The 17522-nt window shown below is 38.0% G+C and overlaps 1 protein-coding gene across 13 annotated transcripts in view; it reads left to right on the top strand.

Annotated features, from left to right (window-relative positions):
* The window catches only part of LOC126853381 (uncharacterized), a 372343-nt gene that overhangs the window by 224898 nt on the left and 129923 nt on the right, over window positions 1–17522 (top strand). The window lies entirely within an intron of this gene.

The following is a 17522-nucleotide window of genomic DNA, read 5'->3' as shown; positions in this document are numbered from 1 at the left end:
AGTGCTTTAGAGTGCATAATTTTTTAAATATCTTTATTACGGCCGGCGCGTATCTCGCCGGAGACAAGGCATGAGCTCGTAACGGACGAGCCGCGGTAATTGACCGAACGAAATCTCGTCGGTGAGCGGCGATAAAATGCCGCATTGTGAAACTTTTAATGACACACCTCTCGACGTGCGAATACATATCCTGTACATTGCAAAAAATCTTATCATATATATGTATATAAGTTAGTTAGAATAGAACTGATATAAAAATTATTTGAAAGAGATACTTCATTACACTTGTATCAATATCCACGTCAATAAAGTTTATTAAAAAACGGAATTAAAAGAATGTGCATTTTTTATATCACAAAGTAAATATTCTCACGATTCGATATAATATTTTTAAACTATACGTTGATTACTCCCTTTTTTAAAATTAATACATATTTCTTATAAAATATTTTACGCGTTATATCATTACACTTTATATTCTATTCCTCGTGTAAATTTTTAAAGAGATAGAAATTTTATGCGACGAAAGAAAAATGTACGCGTTTTGCCTTCTGCTTTGAATAATTCATTGAATCGCTTTAATTGCTCGTCCGTATGAGTCTTCATCGGTGCAATTTGTCGGTCGGCCTCACGATGAAAACAATTCTGTACGAACGGCTAGCTGGCATTGCGGTTTTCGGACTACAGACCGGAAATAGACGGTAAGATATCGAGAAAATCCAATGAAAGGGAGTTAATTACAGCTCGTCCCCGCTCGAGCTTCTCGCACGGTCGTGACATACCGCAAAGCCTCTCTCTCTCCCTCGATCGACAATTTAGCGCACACAGAGTAATATGAGGCGATTCTGAGCTTGACTGTGGGGCAAATGTCGATTCCGTGCAAATGGGACTGCATTAAAAACCCACTGTCATTGAGGGATTTGTAATATGTGCGTATATTACGTGTGTCATTTCTGTTCAAATGCATTTCGAAAAATGGGATTATTATACGCGTGTTTCTAGATCGTACATAAGTATAATACGAATGTGATATTACAGCATGTCCATTTGAATAATAATATCGTGCATATCTGATTAAATTTGTGTATAATTTTTTTCTAAAAATAAAAATGCGTAGCTCATTATATAAAAAAAAAAGTTATGTTTTTCAATTAAAAAATATTATATATGCATGAGATAATTTATCGAGTCAATAAAATATATGGGAGATGCATTTCCTTGACATATATATTTTATAATTCTCCGATCGTCAGTTTGCGAGAGAAACAACAATGTAGGTGTTATTTTATGGTATACCTAATGTGTTCTTTCGAAGCGAATAGTGTTCGGGATACGAGACCCATCGTATTCGGCTGAATCCAAATTCCATAAACCGCAGAAACGTAAAATAAAATCATTTAAACGACGACTCGCGTGCATTCGCGTTGTTATTAGCCCTTAATCCAGCTGTTACTGTCGCGCGCACCGAATCCCATTCCCGTTAATCAAAACGTTACGGCCTATCTGTATGGGGTATCGCATGGGGCTGAACCGTTAAATTCACGTACCAGACGTTCACTTGCAGTTTTGCATACGACCGATGGACGTGTGCCGGCATGAATCGGCATACAAGTCGTTATTACATTCCGCGTGTTCGGCCAGTATCTTTTTTCTTCGCGTGCTGGTTGCAGATACCATTTTACTCGCACGTCGGTTTGATCATCGGCTTGTAAATTATAAGGTCGACGAACGTGTGTCTCTTACGCAAGTTCCATGTTGTAGCAGGTAATCATAGTGTGCTGTGCGACGTAAAATATATAGAGATTTATACGGCAAATATTTAAGCATCTTTCACGCTGCACGAGATGCGTGATTTTCGCATCGATTTTCTATCGGATTATTGAAACAATTTATTAAGCTTTTTGTTAAATTTATATAGATGAAATATGTTACAATTTTTTCTATCTACGTTATTGCTTTATATTATTAATATCTTCTATTTAGGGAAATTTATATAATTGTTATATAATTGAATCTTATTTGATTAAATCTTTTAGATAGATTGTTGCTCAGAGGATTATTAATATTTTATTGAAAAGATTCTAAAATTAAGCATGAAACTAACGCATTAAAAGTTATCGCAATCTTGATGAGAATCTTGTTCTCAGTAGTCTGAACACTAAGATATCAATCTAAAAGAGACGATTTATGTTTATTCAAGCGTCTACTTTATCTTTATAGCAACCTTTATTTTTCTTGATGCCTAAAGAATATCCTAGCAACATTATAACGACGTCGTTAAAACATACTGACAGGACTGAGAATGAATGATGTAGGTCCAGTCTTGTACTACAAGGGGGTCTAAAAGAATCATTCTGATTTGTTTTAGCTATTATTCGAATCGATCTTAATCGGATCTAGCTGCATAATATGCGATAAATTAGTAATTTGAATAAAAATTACATTTTTATTTCTCGTTAAAAATTTAATGTATTATTTGTTAGTAATTAGCTTCAACATTATCGATTGTGTAAAATGCGTGATCAATATAAGAAAATTATATATAATTATCATTCATACATGTCATCTATTACATGTTAACTGTAGGCGTGTAACATGTTAACAAAATGCGTGAGAACATCAAGATGCTGAAGAATTTGCGTTGATACCTGTTATTAAATCATTGACGATGTATTTCAAAAGCGCAATTTAAATCCCATCTTTGAGCTACAACTCATACATATTCATTTCGGGGTTTTAATTTTAGAGCAGATCGTAAGATCTCTGAATGCTCTGACTACGGTCGACATTAAATTGCCACGAGTCTAAAAAGCCAGTGACGAGGATTACAAGATGATATTGCTGCAGGGAAAATTGTGCTAGAATCTCTATATAGTCCTTTTAGTAATCGATAAATTGTGTACATCACTTTCTTAAGTCATCATCTTTTATTAAAAGATAAGTAATCAAAATTAAAATATCTTTTTTGTAACAACTATAATATGAAACCTGCTAATTATAATTATATTGCAGATACACACACTTAATGATTATTAACTCTGTACTCTTTAGAATCATATAAGCAATATATTATAATTATTCATGTATTATATTTTAAACATATTTATCTGAAACCTAAGTATATTATTTTATATAATTATTTTTTACATTTAATTTTTTGTTGAATAGCTAAATCATAATATTTTAACGAGTATTCCCTTAAATAATAAAATTTATTTAGCTAACAAAATAAATTATATGATAATATATCTTTAAATCGACGTTTTATATTAATATAACATCTTTTATTAATATAATATCTATTACATTATAAATTATAAACAATGAAAATATGATTGAGACTATTGAGAATATAATTAAATTTTTAAATTTCTTTAGAAGTTAAATTTTTAAATTTATTCTGTCCCATTGCACGAGTTACATAGCATTTATCGCGCATAGCCTTCTCTTTACCGCTATTTAATATTCCTTCAGATAATGATGTCGTTACAAAGCATTGACGAGAATCACCGCAGGTAACATGCGTCCAACAGCGCGATTCGTGAATCCAAGACAAACTCCCGCGTACCGCTTGCCGGGGTAGTCGGCGGGGTGCTTTGTTTCGTCAACCACAGGCAATTTGTTCGTTTGTTAGCCGTGGAAGTATCTCGTCGGTATGAAACGCGTAGACGCCGGTTCTCCTGTTGGTGGCACGATGTGGTACAACGTGCTAGGTATTTGTGAGGGCGTACGAAGTGTTGAAGGAAGAGAAGAGGAGGGAGGACAAAGACAGTGAGAGAGAAAGAGACCGAGAGAGAGAGAGAGAGAGAGTGAAAAGAAAGGTAGAGGGTGGTAGAGCTTAGTTGCCGAAGTACAAATTAGATTATGCGCGACGTCGCCGCGGGGGTGTCCCGGTCGCTTGTTCGTAGAAAAGTTACAGCCCCGTCTCGTTTCCTGACGCTTGTACTTGTCTAGCCTTCCCTTTCGCGTAGATACTATCAGCGAGGACCCCTTCCGAGTTGAGTTTGATTGTCGAGTTTCCCTTTCGGAGATCGGCACCACCCGTTGATTTGCCGATCTCGTGGGAGTGACAATATTTTAGTGTTTACCTAAACGCCTGACGCTAAAATCGCAGGAGTGATTCTCCAATTATCGATTTGTGCGGAGAACAAACGGATGGAGAAGTGCCATGATCTTTGAAGAAAGTCTTTAAAATCGTGCGACTAGCGCCAAATCGAGAGTACGTCTCGAGAGCGATAACTTTGAAACAAACTTAGCGCACAGAAATCGGTCTCATTAACGGCAAGAAAGTGAACGGAGGAAAGAGAGTTGCAGTTGAGTTTAATCGCCTCGTGAGAAATAATTTCTGTAGAAGCGAGACTTCGCGACACCGGTGACCTATAAAGAGTAAAAACTTCGATCAAGTAACAAGCTTGTTGGTACTAAGCGATATAATAGGTCATTATCACAAAGTTATGTAGGTTAATCATGATTTTCTCGTCTCTAATAACAACAGTTAATAATAACAATTTACATTGCATTTAATTAGAATATTTTTATTATGTAAATCATATTTTTATTATGTACGAAAATAAGACTTTTTTTAATCGAAAAGATTTTTTTTATGCAACTTTTGTAATGGCATAAAAATATTTTACAAATATATATAATATACTTTTACAACGGCACTTTTAATACGGCAGTAATACTTATTAAAACAATTTTAATTATTATGCTCACACATAATACTAGTCACTATTTCTAGAAAATAATATGATAGATAATTAAAAAATAAACGCGCGAAGGAATTTCAGAATAAATCGCTTTCAATAAAATAGTGTTATTCATCGCGATTCTGTTTACGCGATTTCTGCACCAACGTCGATCAAGTCGAGAGGGGGGCGGCTACCCTTCGGCTGAACTTCAAATAAATGCTAACCGCATTATATCCGTCACGTACCATTTTCGTCGTGTAAGTTGAAATTGCGTAGGCCCCAACAATATTACTTCAATGCCATTAGTTTGCACCGCGGTACAATAAGAAATTACTAATCAATTTAATGGGGATGTAACATCGTATATATCATTTGTCATTCGAATTGAATTACTGGACTCTCACATTGGGGGAGGCGATAAAAAATTATACCGTCGTATGTATGCTATCTACAAATCGAATTTTTGCGCGCTCACGTGTTATATGATATTTTATCTCTAAATAGATCTGTTTTATTTTTTAAAAGCTTATTCGATCGATATCTAATCCGCAGAGTTGCGAAGGGGACTAGTGTCTCTTCTTATCTCTGATCCCAGCTTCTTCTCAGATCAGAGGCTAAAGGCCATTAACACTTAGCAAGCGAGCTTGCTTTGCATGAAATCGAGATGAGCGCACGTCAGAGAAGAGGAGAGAGAGAGAGAGAGAGAGACAGAGAGAGAGGGGGAGAGAGAGAGAGAGAGATGTTGCGCCGCCGGCGCGAACAGCGACACATAAGAGCGATAACGCTCTCGCGTCGATTTTATAATTCATGAATTCATAATTCAAGCACCGCTTCTCTCTCGCACCGCTCCAAAATGGCACCTATGTATAGGTACTTCTTGATCGGCAAGGCGTCGTAACGTTTCAAGGATCTTAAAACTTTTATTGCTTACAAATAGCAGCAGTTCACTCCGTCAGTACTTATGGCATCTTTGCCGATCGCAGCTGCAGCAGCTGCGTCTGCACTAAACGCGCCGCACTTTATTTTATTTGATTATTAATTGATAATTTTCGTTTACGTCGGCCCCGTCGTTCGTCGTTTGTTTGCAACTTTAACCGTTAAAAGTAATAGGGTCGACGGGAAGTTTGCAACGCGGATTATATTATAATTGCTTCGCTTGTGAAATTCGACCGGTTTTAACAGAGCGTACGGCGAGCAATAATAATTTGATAACTAGTAATTTAATAACTAGTAATGGATCGTAATGAGGATTGTTCTTAAACAACGATTATAGGACGCGATGAGCGAATAGTTATAATTACGATATCGAGAGATACGTATTCAAGTCGAAGGCGTCGTCGAAGTATTCGATATAGGAAGCACCGATCTTAAAATTTTATTCGTTATAAAGAAGAGTCATAATTTGTTTAACAATCGCCTGATGTGCGCGATCTATCTATTTGCTCCCGAGAAATAGTTTCGACGGCGCTAAATCCACCGCATTTAGATATTCCCACGATTCATTCGCGTCTTCCCATAAAGTTCGATGGCCCGTGAAACCTAGCATACCTTCCTTAACTGGTTCCATCTCTCTTTGTCTTTATCTTCAGCGAGGCGAGCGAAATGTGGAAAAGTCTGCGCCGTTGTCTGGTCTCGAAGCTAAACGATAATTATTTCATTTCTTTGGGAGTTTCTTCGATTAATCCGTAGAAGAAAAATACCGTTAGTGAAAAATACAGTATTAGCATATTACTTGTCACTTGACTCATAAATTCTTGTATTTATGTTAGTTGTCCTTTACATATTGACGAGGCTTAAAAGCAACAACTTTGCAAAATATAGGTTCTCTATAGACACCATCGCGTCATCCTCTTTTCTATATTCCGCACGCATCGTAAATTTTTTATCGATCTACAGAAGACATTTCTGTCTCGCGGAACGTCTTGGAATAGTGACGCATTCGCTCAAGAGAACACGTATCGCGGCTTGTCACATGACAAAGTCCGGTGCAGTAGCAGCTGGAGGTGACAACTTATTTCCTTCGCGCCTTACCCGCTGTGTCCCAGCTCACCCTTTGTTCGATGAATAATATATGGCGATGGCTGTCTGCATTGTTTTGCGTATATTCAGACACGCGCGCGCGCACACACGCACACACACACACACACACATATATATATATATATATATACGTACACGCGTTTGCACCTTGGGCACCGGATGCTGCGCGTGCCCCCTCCGGCGTCTACGCGATTTCCCGCTACGTGTCCGCGTGCATAGCGACGTATCCGGCTTGCGCGAAAGGAACTTTGGCAAGTCTCGACGCTGATGATATCAAAAGCACCGACAACCACGCCAAGCAAACGCGCTTCGCAGAAAATTCCGTACAAAATTTTCGTCGTAACCTTGCTCTACGTGACGGACATACGTCGGAATACTGACACGATACCCGTGTTCTTCCGAAGGCCGAACGTTGAAGAGTTTTGCATGTTATATTGTGTTAAATAAAACTTTATTTAGCTCTCGCCTTTTCTTTCTCACGTTTTAAGAAATTTTTGATGTAAATTAAAATATGTTTGTAATTAGAAATCCCGGATTTTATGCACGTTTGTTTTTAAATTAAATAAAAAAGTAACATTATCGATTTAGTTTTGATATGATAAAGGGAAAAAAGAAAAAAAAAGAAAATGAAAATATCATGGCGTTTGTCCAACATAGCGCGAAAAAATGCTTCAATTGACCCATATTGTTTTTCCAAACGATTTTCTAAAGAGTTATATTTTTTGAATTATTGTGTGTATGGCGACATATACATATGCCTTCGTACATCTTCGTTAGTTTTCAGCGGAATTACGTGACGCGACTTCTCGAATTATTTGAAACGCAGAGCTGAATTGGGCACCTACGGCAACGTTGAATTTTACAACGGCAGCCTGCGGATAAATCGAGATAAATTTCACATTGTTTCTCTTCTCGCCCTTCGCCGCTAGATTGCTCCCACCCTTGCTCTCCCATCGGCATCTAAAGAATTCATAAGATCCAGAGAAGCATTCCTTTCGCGGTAAACAATCGTAAAACACGGCCTATGTTTCTCTTTTCAGTCCGAGAAATATCTCAGCATCTCGATCTGGCACGCGGCGAAAGAGTCGAAACATACTTGTGTGGTGAAATTAAAAATATTTTCTTGCATTTTTATCGAACGCGCACGTTTCTGCGGCCTTCATAAAGCGAGAAGTTTAAATGAAATTATCATCTCGTGTTTGCAATCACCAATTGAATTACCTATCGTTTGCTTAAAAAATATAATATACGGCTTTACACGTGCCTATAAATAATAATAAATTGAAATAAACGTTGGATAATAATTATTTTTTACAGCTTACTTAATAGTATAAATGGTTTTTTATAAATTAGAGATGAAGCTAATAAAACAGGCTTTTATAAAATTCTGCTATCACTCCGATACATCACGCAGATATATTTTTCAAAGCCATGCTATCTATTTCAAGTTTTTGCATCGTTTTGACATTTGTTCCATTTTTAATCATTTTGTATTTTTACATGATATGTTGAATTGATATAACAGAGAGTCTAGCGTTTTAAAATTTCTTTTATTAAATGATGTCTTTTATTAAATGATAGTGATGCAATATTGATGAAATATCATTAACGTAATTGTAAATTATATGTATATAAAAATTATTCACACACATATAACTCTTTATTTTATTTTAAAAATTTGTGGTACATCGTATCTTCAATTAAGAGGATATTTCTAAAAAATTTATTTTAAAATTTGTTAAATATACAATATAGTATTAAAACGATTATAATTTTTCCTCGGCAATAATATCATATTATGGCAATCGTATATTAACAATTAATAGTGGCAAGATAAATATTGGTTATAGAATTAACAGAATATTCAATGTTGCATTGATAATAAACTGTCGAAAGGAAGGGTATAATGCTATTGAGTGCGGATAATCAAATAGCTGCTCATTATTGCGGCAGGGACGCAATTGATCAATTATATAGTCGAGCATACGCCGACAAAGTATCCGCAGATACAACACAGTCGTTGCTGCGGTCACCGTATAAATGTTTCTCTCTACAACACAGTGTTGTGCGTTTCATAATTGTCCCTATTATTAATAAAACTTTGCGATAACAAAGTAGCATAATTTAACCCGATGCGCTGAATACCATTTCATTTCGTATGGCATATAACAACGTTATTAGGGAATAATACAAGTATCGCCTTTATCTTTACTAAACATTTCTTGATTATTGTTTTGTTCTCTCTCCTTTTTTTCTGTTAGTATAAAGAATTTATGTAAGAGCTATTTAAATTCTATACACTCTGTATGTAATAAGCCGGATGTGAATGTAATGGGAACAATGCGATGGAGAGACGAAAAGGCTAATGTCTTTGAGTACGCGTAAAATGAAATGAACGCGTCATTATCGCACAGTGGGGTCGCTCAATTGATCAATTAGATAATTGAGCCCAGAATAAAGTTCCTGCAGTGTCGGATGCTCTCGCGGATCATTGCGTAAAAGTGCAACGCTGAAACACGATTGTGCATTTGTACGATGACCACTTCAGGCTACGTCCGATAAAGAGTCTGACGCGGGTCCCAAGTGGGGTCATCATGCGCGATCGTCCGATTAAAAGGATCGTCATCGGCCCTTGTGCATAATTTAACTGACCAATTCGATAGCGATAGCCGCGTCGCCGTCATTTTCGAGTACGGGCCGTCCCGACGCAGCTCGCGAGAGTGGCTTGGAGAGGATTAACCCGTCGATTCGATTTCATCGGATCTCTCCTCGTGGCTGAGCCCTAGATGTCATCGGCAGGAAGGTTGAACCGTCGAAGATCGGGCAGGACGATGAAGGGATGTCGCAGTTCTCTCTTGTTTCTGCCACAACCATTTGCGCTATATGTTTGTGAGAATATTTCGTGTCATATACATTTCATTATCATCTTCAAGACAAGCTGAAGTCGAGCTCGAGTCTATTATGGTTCTCCGATTAATTATATATTCGTTGTAAGAGACAGAATCACTTGAGACAATAATTCTCATGAATATTTTGATTGTATATTTTTTTATCCATATACACATACAATTAATCTTTCTACCATTAAAAAAGAGATAATTAAACACTGTGTAAAGAATTAAATGTAAAATTGATTTATATTTTTGCAGAGTTTGTGAAAAATATGTTTAGTCTTTATATATACAAGACGTTAATCTTTTATGAAAATTTCAAACACTTTATGCAAAATACATTGCAAAGAGAAATTTTGAATAATTACGTCAGTGTTCTTAAATATGATTTACAAAACACCGACAATGTCACAATATGATATTTTCCTCGTATATATTTCGCTGGCTTTATTTCTCTCATTCTATATTCGAGTTGTGCGGAATAAGACGCGATGGGGATCACACGCACACACACACACACAACGTGCGCTCTTGGGTTTAACTTCACCCGAGAATAAATCGTCTGCGGGCGGCTGCGCTGTCTTCCCAATTATAAAAGCTATTATGAATTTGCCGGGCAATTTGGCGGCTTTGAAAACGTGCCGCGCGTACGCGATACCTCGGCAGCGGAGTATCGAAATACCGGGGCTTACGCTACCTGTGCGAGAGTGCGAGAGTGGTGACTTTCTTCTGGCGATTGCGAAGCTCTGGCAAAAATAAGACGCGCGTGTAAAGCACGCGGGCGCGAGGAATTAACGACCCGCTGAGAGAGAGAGAGAGAGAGAGAGACAACGACGAGCGCGATGTATTCTACTCGCAACAGCGAGAGAATATTTGTCTTTAAAGTCTCGCCTTATCTGACATCCGATACCTTTTGACACCGACACGCCGTGTAAAGAATTACTGGCGCCTCCGCTTGGGCACCGTCTGCTTCGAATCGTCGTCCATTTTTCTCGACGACCCATAGCATAGAGTCTCCCGAGAGACCGGTTGCGCACCTGCTAAACGCGAGCATCCACTGTTCTCCGTAGATATTTTCAACGAAATGATGCTTTTCATGTTTCCGATCTTTCGATATAATATATGTTTCAGCAGCGTACAAATATAATTTATTACAAAATTCAACTAATAATTATTTATAATATAATGAAGAGAGAAACGTAAAAGATTAATATTATTCTTATTATATATATATATATATATTACGCTTATTATTCTATCTTATTTTGAGAAATAAATTTTGCGGTATTATTTATATTATTGTTAAATATGTAGGCAAAGAGATCAATATTTATTCCCACAAATTTTCCGCGATTTAGATTTTAATCTCGGATAAAATTTAATGGCGGCAGATTAAGGAATCATGTGCGGTTCAATCGACGATTAATATCTTTTGATATTTACACGATGTGTGAGGGTAAGCCTCTTAATTCTCTTTTATGTTACGAGGCATAATTGATACTTCCCTTTTTTCGCTTCCAAGCGTTTGGGCATTTATCCATTTAATTGCTCGCGGAGCGACTTCGGTCTGTATTCTAATCGTTCCAACCCGAGAGCCGTCGAGCGATCGATAAAATGTACGGTGTACGAAATTGACCTCAGAGCGTAGCACTGCTGTAAAGCTTTATCCCTTTCATATTTCAGAGTTGTAAGCGAATTTCATCGTGTTACAAATTGTGCTCGCGTCGTACATTATGCGTCGAACCCCGTGATTTCGCAATTCCCTGCGTCCCTCACGCACTACCCACCCACACGCGTCCAAAATTCCGGGAGCACGCGATTGTTAAACCTACCTACGCTTGGCATCCGGTCCGTAAAGTTCCGCCGTGACCTACGTCAGGGATGGATTTACTTTGCCGCTCGATGCAGTTACATACCGTATAGCCTACGGCTACAACAAACCCCCCCGGTTCATCTCGGCGACAACTGCTAGAATATATTGTCACGGTTGAACCCGCCACCCAAATTTCTCTCTTAATCGTAACGACTGATCACAAACAATTATCACAGTGTTGAGAGGCAAGTCGCATTGATACGAAACCCTCATTTATGAGATATACGATACGTAATGGAGATTATCGCAAATGAAAATTTAGAATTTTGAAATTACATTTGCAATGATAAAAATAATATCACATTTTTTTCCCATATATATGTATACATATATTGCATTGCTTTTAGTCCGAATTTTTTTTTTTTTTTATTTGGATGTAACGAATTAACGCCAGTTCTGTTTGATGCCAGTGATCTTTTATACCGATGTTTTTTTTTTCTTCTTGAGCGAATGGTAATGTATACGCGTCCCTGTACAAAGGTGCGCACAACCTCGTAAGTGGTAGGTGAGCGCCTAATCGAGGTCCAAATTAGAGCGGGCGATAACCGCGGCGCCAGTGCGAAACACGACATGGGCACAAAGGAACAACTCCTTCGTTCACCCCCTTGCGTAGGACTCGACCGTAATTTCGGATGTGATGCAGCAATATTTTTGGGGGTCGAGAAATATTTGCCGTCGTAACACTTACGCGGCAACGCCTTGATGGATGAGAAACAATAATGGCGACGGTTAGGGGCTTTCACAGGAAGCGCATTAGCGATCCCACCTTGCGCTTTTCTCCAGGTAAAGGTACTCAATCATGACTTATCCTTTTCCGCAATAGCAGTTATTTTCGAATAATATATTCGAGCTTGTTTGCGTATTTCAAATATGTTTCTTGAACCGTCATCACGACTATTACATATTTAGACTATAAAAAGGGAAATTTATTTATAATAGCAAGATATAAAAAAATAATGTTGAATTTAGCAAAGAAAACGACATAGAATTATAAATAGTACAAAGTATATAATTAAAAATGCTTTACATTTATTATAATATATTATGTTTATGGTTACAATGTGTTGATAATATGTAGTTCTGTAATTTATATTATTTACTATTACTATATCAAAATAAATTTTATATTAAATGTTTGTACATAATATTTTTTGTAAGCGAGTTTATTTTTGTGAAATTGATCCATTCAAAAGGATCAATGAAAATAATGTGGGATCTGTAAAACGATGAGGCATTGCAATCTTGTGAAATGATATTATAGACGAAGAAATACATCAATAAAGTGATGCTTTTATTCGTCTAAGCTTTAAAACGCGCGAATGGCAATAGACAAAATACGAATTCGCTGAAAAGAGAGTGTATATACAAAGAGAAAAGATAAGAAGGAGAAGAGCCACGAGCCTCTTCCTCGACTTTACATTACGTTTTCTCGAAGGAAAATGGTTGAACGAAGAGAGACGGGAGAGGTTGGAGGATGAAGCGTAAAGCAGCATGTCGAGGGCAAATTAAAGAGAAGCTCGCGAAAAAAAAAGGAGAAAGAGGGAAGGCGCTGGAAGGCGGGGAAGGGAGATAGAGCGCCGCTCTCACCCTCGAGTCATTAAAAACGCGGTCGTCGTTCTGGCCATTAGAATGACAAATGACATCGTTGACGGTGCCAAATTAGTACGATGAAAGGACGACAGACACTGCAAAAACCCAGCATGACGTAACCTGTACGTGGGTACGTCAGATAGTTTGTAAAATCTTTAGAACGAAGATTTACTGTCCGCATACATTTGCATATACTTGCTATTAAAATTGGCACTTATATAAACTTTAAATTGAATATACCCGCGATTAAATATTATTAATATTGAGATAACACAAGAATGATGTTAATTAATTTAATTGAAACGCCGAAGAAAAGATCAATAGCTAAAGTTCTTACATGAATTATTAATTTAGTGATATATAGTAATTTTTAATCTAAAATTTATTTTTTTATTTATTATATAATTGTATTAAAATCAAAAGAGTTTAATTAATTTATTTGTTAGAATAAGAATTCTTAATATTACGTATATAATACTTTTAACTTGAAATAGATCGATAATATTAATCAGTGTGTGTGCATATTCTCAAAAAATATTTGATAGAAACATAAATCACTTCATGGAGTAGTTAATCAATATATTCAGCAGATCCTAGTTGGCTTCAAGCATCCAAATGTTTTGTATCTTCAATATATATTCATTTATTAAGATTAAAGAGTATTTATGGAATCTCCAGAGATTTCCAATTAAGTGTACTAGTCATTATATCATAATTACCTGGATAATTGGCTCTCGACGAATCCGCTGCAGTCTGAGAATTCTTTATTGCATTTATATGTATATTGATAACGCAGTGTGTAGAGATTCGTTAAAATAATTATATTCTCATAATAAAAAAAAAAAAGATATAATAATTAACGTATATGATATGTACTTGAAGAAGCAACAAATGAAATTATAGAAATCATGTTTTTAAGAAGAGAAGATATTCTATGAAATGATAAAAAAAATCTAAGCTGATTATGCCAAGGTTATGAAAAAGGCTCAGTAAAATCATTTTCGCTTCGCTAAAAGTTTTATTTCATTCGTCGACCAGTCCGACGTATCTGTGTGTATGACTTTGTGTATGTATGTTTTTGTTTTTGTTCTGCGTTTACATTACACCTCGTTACTCGTAGTTGCCTACGTCGCAATCAATACAATATATAATAATATGTATAGTTTTGTTTTTTTTTTACCTATCTCGATAGCATACAAAAGGATACAGGCACACAAATATCAAATATGCATCCGGTACTCGTTATGCTATTGATCAATATAATTACACTCACAATGTACCTCCATTCTCTCTCTCTCTCTCTCTCTTTTGTCGGTTTTACGCTATCATACAGATATATACAAATGGTCGCATATCGCGCGCGTCCGCGCGGGTGTATTTATAATACGTTTACACATATGTATGTATAAATTACAAACGCTATATACATCGAGAGATTATGCGGCGCGTTAATACCTTTCGGGATGGCGGAAAATTTCCTATCATCGCTCGTACTAAATCTATTGATAAACCATCGTCGTCGTCGTCGTCGTTGTTGTTGTTATTGTTGTGTCGTCGTCGTCGTACCGTACCGTACCTGCTCATCGCGCTTTCTTCGACTTTCTACGTACAATACACGTAAAGCCAGCGTAAGCGAGACATTGCACGCGATCGATCTTACGTACAACGGTTTCCGCTCTCGACAAGTTTCTCACACAGAAATCATGAACGAGACCATCAATCGCAATTCGTACAAGTCGAATGGCATCTTTATATAAATTGCGATATAAAAAAAATAATGCGTTATAATAATCTTGTGTATTAAAAATCTTTTTATATTATTAATATATATAATTTGAGAAAATTATTATTATTATATTAATTTATATCAATCTATTTTTCGTTAAAACTTACCACCTGTTTAATCGAGGAGAATCACGTAGACAAATTCTATACAGTTTTTCTCGATGTAATTTATAATCGATACTATTACAACTGCGATGCACCCGCGAACATAATGCAATTCCAGAAGGACAATCGATCAAGCGACCTCACAGTTCGGTCTCTTTTTTTATGACTTGCTCCTAGAATCGCATGTACGTATACGCATTTACGTGTCGTCGTATAAAAGATGGGCAAGTTCCCCCCCTCCGTTTTCCCGTCTGTTCCCGCGTCCGGCTAAAGCTTCTTCCCGCATTTCTCATGTCAGATAAAAAAAGGGTTGCATGCGTGATTTATGCCCGAGACTTTTCCCCGGTCGCATCGGCTGCGCGCCGTGTTCTTCCTGCACATTGTATACGTACCGATGCAGAACCGATCGTGTCGTATCTCGATTATATCGGTGCCCGCGTATCGTTGTATCGTACTCGAGACATGGCGCGCGGCCGGAAGAAAACTTACGAGCGGAGCGAGGAGTGTGTACCGGGGGCAAGAAACTCGTATGATGCCAAGACACAGGGCTATCTTGTTTCCGATATTGCGAATAAGAATTAGCCGTGTAACGCGTGCGCGCGAACCACGAGAGCGAACGCCTTTATGCTTCGAGATTATTAACGTTTCTCGCTGCTGACGAGAATAATTCAAAATTACGAGCGTGTCTAATATGGACTCCTGGGAGGTAGATAATGGCATCTGGTTCTGTTCGAACTAGTTCTAGTTAACAGATCGGCCATTCGCGCAGTACTAGGTGCCATTATTTACGTCTTCAAGGGGTCTTTGTATGTCGGAGGTATATACTCGCAAACGCTCTCGGACGATCTGCACGCATTGTCTTCAGCAGTCGCTCTATTCTCACCGTTTAGATGCTTTAGATCAGAATGCGGAGAAACTACTACAGTAGAAATTTATTTGTATCTTGAAGTAATTTATTTAAGAAGACAAAACTTGTGAGATAAGTTTTAAACGGGTGACAGCGTGTGTGAAAAAAAAAGAAATTTTAAATATAGAAAAACAAAAATATAAAATGATAATGAGAAGGTGTAAATACGTTGAAGAAATTTACGGATGATTTCGAAGAACGATCGCGTTACAACGAGGATATTAATTGGTGCAGTTGGCGCAATTTGCGGTTTCGCGGTATAAAAGAGACATATAAAATATCGCATTACAAAGTACGACGTGAGCAGGTACGAAAGTGTCTTCCTTCGTAATCATTCCCCTGTTCGGGGAGAGGGAGAATGTTCCTTAACTCGAGCAACTTTTCTCTTTTTTTTTTTTTTCTTCTTTTAATACAAACTAACTTTCCGCTATATCTCGCTATCTTTCTGCCGCTCTTACGGATTACTGATTTAACTCGCCTCTGACATGTGTCGCGCGCACGTGCGCGCTTGAGACAAATTGACGATTATTGCCAGGAGCGGACTGTCAACGGCTGAAAATGCGGGAAGTTCATGGTACTCGAATTTTCCGCGTCGTGGTAACGTTAGCAAATCGATCACGGTGCCGTTGAGCGAGAAAATTATCGAGAAACGTCGACGAAGAGGAAACTCGACGAGCACACGATCGTGCCGATCTTCGACGTTAAAAGATCGGTTGAGATCGAGCTCACGCGAGCCTCGAAGGCGACACGGGCCATTTTTGCCGCCAGTCCGTTGCTGCTCTACGTAACGATAACCGCTTGTACGTGATATCTCTCGTCCCTTAAAAAAACGACGATTATTATTGCGACGAAATTTTATTTGCTCGGTGCCTCCCAACTTAAGGCGCTTGAAGAAAGTGTGTGTGTGTGTGTGTGTGTACGAGGTCCCTAACGGTTAATATTTACACGCGAAAAGCGTTCGAAAGCTGTCACTCTTAGTTTCCTCTTTATAATTTTAACATCCTACGTGGCGACGATATCGATTAAACACTAAATATACATAGCAATGTTCCTCGTTGTAGACGCTACGCGCCGCGAACGGGCGCGACCTGCGCTGCGGGAACGCTCGATTAAATTTCTCCTCGACGAGCCAGACTGTCTCGCGCTTAATCGAAAAACCGATATGCGAGCGCGAACAGCGCTCGTGCAGTTATCCGGATAAAAATAGCGGAATGTCAATCAGCGTACGGTCCCGGGACGTGTGATTTGCGAGAGCGTTCCCGGAGCGTTACCGGAGAGACTGCCGGCCCGATGAAAATGCGAGAGAAAAATTGAGCTTAATAGATTACGGTCCGTAATCAAGGAAAGTGCAGCGGTCAATAAACGACCAAATAATCGTACGGGAACGCTATTTAAACGCCTCCGCGGTAAAAGCGCCGTACGTGTCTTAAATTTCGTGCCACGTTCCACGTCAGATATTTAAACCGGTAATAAATTTTGCACCGCACATACACACAGGTGCACACGGCCATCGCGGTTCGTCGACCTAGGAGAAGGGAGTCGCTGCACTTTACGGCTGCTCTTTCAGGGCGAAATTCAAGGGAGAGCTCCACCGCGCAAGGCATGCTTAAGCATATAACGTGCCTATATATATATAT

The sequence above is a fragment of the Cataglyphis hispanica genome, chromosome 12 (genome assembly GCF_021464435.1).
Source record: "Cataglyphis hispanica isolate Lineage 1 chromosome 12, ULB_Chis1_1.0, whole genome shotgun sequence".
Lineage (NCBI taxonomy): Eukaryota > Metazoa > Arthropoda > Insecta > Hymenoptera > Formicidae > Cataglyphis > Cataglyphis hispanica.
This window is presented reverse-complemented; position numbering and strand designations above follow the sequence as displayed.